The sequence below is a fragment of the Balearica regulorum genome, chromosome 4 (assembly GCF_011004875.1).
Source record: "Balearica regulorum gibbericeps isolate bBalReg1 chromosome 4, bBalReg1.pri, whole genome shotgun sequence".
Classification (NCBI taxonomy): domain Eukaryota; kingdom Metazoa; phylum Chordata; class Aves; order Gruiformes; family Gruidae; genus Balearica; species Balearica regulorum.
Window position 1 is genome coordinate 59,517,522 of NC_046187.1, and position 4,211 is coordinate 59,521,732.

The window sequence follows — 4,211 nt, forward strand, 5'->3', positions numbered from 1 at the left end:
TCTGTCACAATATAACACTTTGTCTTTAAAGGATATGACTTCATTCTGTTGCTATACAGATTCTTTATTTTCTTATCTTTTAAAAATAGTCTATTTTTCAAAATAAATTCTTTTACCTCCTTTTCCCCAGTCTGCTGGGTCTCTTACTCTTCTAGCATCTCACTACCGTCTCTCTCACTGCTGTTCTTGTGTACCTTTTTTATGTCGGCTTCTAGGCAGTCCTGGACAAATGGAGGGAGCAACTAACTGTCCAGTTTAATAAGTGAGTGCTGGTATACTTAAGGAGAATAAATATGGAAAACATGAAACTAGAAATACTATTGGGTATTAGAGCCTGTGTGTTGGCAGTATGCTCAATAATAATATTAAATGAGTGGATTTCTTCTTTTAGTTTTATATAGTTGGGAATTTGATACACGAGAGGCACAAATTCAATATTTCTAATGACTTGTTTTGTCAAGAATTGGCAAATATTACTCTGTCATAACACCATAACCCTAGAGAAAAAGTATTAGAAGGAGATATCATAACTTACCAAAGACTGATTACAACTTCCAACTGAACATAACATTATTACAGTAAAAATGACATGCATCATGGTACACATTACATGCCCTGTATCAAAAATAAACCCTGCATTGCAAAATAACTAAAGCAGGCCTTTCACAGTGTTTCAAAGATATATTCCCAAGATGTATACCCAAATATAAGTGTTGGGCTACATGTCTCTCATTTTCTTTATATAGTCAGTGGAAATGCGCATTTTAACTCTTCCTTTTTGTTCAATTTGTTCCTAGCCAAATTGAACAAGATATTTTTGGCTTGTGTTATTCAAAGGTACCCTAGAGGAAAATGCTATGGCAGACATACAGCTCATCTACATATTCAACTAGGAATTTGGCACATAATTTTAAGAACTGCTATGTATACTAGCAAAAAATGCCAACATTAGAGAAGCTAAAAATGGAGCAAACCAAGTGAAAAAAACATGACATGATGTAATTTAACAGGATAATGCTACTTATGGAATAATCTATTCTTGCACATGGTGTAAAATAATACAAGCATTTCTTCTTTTTTTTATTCTTCATATTTTAGATATCAGAATACCTAAAAGTCAGACAATGCAATTAAATATTTTCATTTAGAAAACTCTGGGGTATGTCAAATAAATGCAGAAAGACGTAAGCTTTTTTCCAGATGAAAATAAGTACTAGTAAATAAGATGTCTGTCTCTTTAGTAACAGTGGCTCAAAATAATGCTTCCAGCTGTTAAAATAGCTTGCAGTAGCATTACGTGGTATTACTTCATTTATAGAAGTTACCTTATCTTAGTGTCTTTACAGGCATGCAGTCATACAGTGTCAACCTCACAATGGCAAAAAATGTAAATTTAGACTAATGCAAGAACTCAAACATTAACTGCATTCTCACAGATATTCTACCTATAAGTCTTCAAAACTACTAATAAGCAAGAAGAGGGTGGTGGAGAGGAAAGATATATACCAGACATTTTACATAGTTTATCACAGAACTTTGCTGTCTAGGGAGCTGAAACCAATTAAGGGGTGGATAGATAATACAAAAGACAACAATATTGATGCACAAGAGAAATGGCAAAGATCCTTAAACCTTTTTCCTTTTCCTCCATGTCTTACAGAATAACCATTTGCTAAAGAAAAAAAAAGACATGCTACGTGACCACACAAAACTGAATAAGATTCAGACATACTGAATGAGTTTTTCTTCTGTTCCAAAGGGTGGGTTTTTTTCTGAAAATTGGTACACTTTTTACACAATTAATTTCAATTAAAATGGAAAAACAGGTTTTGGAGTCACTCAAGCTTATGAATTAATAGCAGAAGATTCCAATACTTTGCCTTGGCTAAGGGCCAAAATTGATTTAATGCTGTAATTTCATTTCTGTGGGGAAGTTAAGACCAATTTTGATTTTAGCATTAAAAAAACACACACACACACACAAAAACCCAAAACACATTATAGAGCTCTGTGGAAATATAGAAAGAGTGACTAGATAACATCAAAAAAAGTATTTTTTTTTTCTTCAGATTGATGAAATGATAACCAAGAATTGTTGATATTGTATAATTCATAAAAAACACTATTTCATACTATGAATGACACATTCAGAATTCAGTATCTACATGTACAACTTGATATCTGTATTCATAGTAACTCATTGCATAAGTTATCCAATTATGAAAGGCACAAATCAACGTTACCGTAAGATCTGAACCTCACTTAAGTCAATAGAAAAGTTCTAACCTGCATATAAAAAATGCAAATACTCAATTTGCAAGCTATGAAAAAACTCAGACTTTCATTGTAAGATGTGTAACAAGAGATATGAAATAATTAAGATATGATAAGCAGTTAAATGACAAATTGCCATCTAGGAGACATTTAATATGACCTACAAAAGTTCTAATATATATACATCTGTAGCTTATGTATTACTTATTTATACATAAATAAAATTAATATAGTGACGTAGGAATAGAAATGACTTTGTGAGTCCCTTGCTTTTGTAGATTATCAAATGTTAGTGTTCAAAATCTATTTAAAAAGAATTAGTCTTTCTTCATCTGCTACTGTTATTGGACCTTCTTCTTCTGACATTTAGAAACACAACTTTTCTTTCCAGGGTAAATTTCACTGCAGCTCATTTCACTCCTTTGCTTTTGTACCTACATTATCCTTCAAAATAAATAGTTCTTGTTTCATCCCCACCTTTTTGCCCCTAATTAGTTTTCAAACATGTAGTTAGATTTTATTTTGCTACTTTATTGCTGCCTTTTCCTCAGTTTCTTTAACTTGCTAGTGTCAAAGTTGCTGCCACTTCTACTTCATCTTTGTGGTCATTCAGTTCTTAAAGTAGTACACTAATAATCTTTTTCTGCTTTTGTCAAAATTTTTAATTTCTGTCATTAGTGTGTTTAACTTTTACACATTCCTCTTACATTATCAGTGAAAATATTGATTAACTTCTCCAAGAAGGACAATTTTGGAAGTCCAAGTCTTTCATATGACCCACTGGCATGTTTCAGCTGACCTTGACAGTTTCTTATCACTACCACTGCGTCTGCATGCGGTCTCATATATGGCCGTCCCTGATTTGATGTGACTTCTTAGCTTGACCTTGAACCTGCTTACAACTAAAGACTTGCTGGGTGGTCACTGGACCATAGCTGACCCTGGTTACTTTTTTCTGGACCTTATCCTGGCCCTGAGTTGCTGGCTCAGCATCCTGGCTCCCTGCGGGTGAGGCTGCTGCCCCAGCCTGCCTTGCTGTGACCCTGGCTGATGGCTTGCCGTCCTTGGAGGAGCAGCCTGCCCTTGTCTCTACCTGAAGGCATCTACAAGTAAAGGGTGAATAGTGAAAAATTTAGTGCCCATTGACCTTTACTGTCCCCAAGAACATCTATAAATTTTGGATGGGGCTTCTGAAACAGTAGTTGGATGGGATTCAGAAACTGAAAAACTTTCCATGAGTCCAGGCCTCCCCGAACTGCAGCTTCAAAAATGCCTTTTCAATTTGTGCAGGTGCCATCCAGTAAAAAATACCAATGCAAGAACATTGTTTTCCCTTTCCCATACAAGACTGTATCTTTTAAATATAAGTTCTACTGCATTTTAATCCATATTTATCATATCTAGATTTTTGAAGGAGGAAATACAGCTCTCCAAAATAATTTCCAAATGTAACCCAGACTCAGGAAAACATTAATATATATCAGATTTTAATTATGAAAAAAATTGTTAATTTAATATGAATACAATTTTATATAACGCTGCCTTGGTGATTTAGAATGTCTTGTTAAATTGCATGCAATATAATAAAGTAGTGGAATAATAGTAATTCCAATACAAGATGCAGGTAAATTTAAGACTAAAGAAATTACTTAGTTATCATGATGTATATTTAAGAGGTACCATTGAGACTAACTTGGGATGAGCATTGGAGGAAAGGCTTGCATCAGGAATGGAGTGAATTTATTGTATGTGGTTAGGGGAGAATATTTTGCAACATCTATCTAGGTATGCCATAGATTTTGTCAGTCTTATTAAAATAAAAATTAATTCAGATCAGATGAAAAAAAAAGATTTGGATCCATTTTTTAAATTGAATTTGTGAATAACAAATGTCTATGAAAAAGAAAGTGAAGCAAATAAACACTGAAAATTAGAAG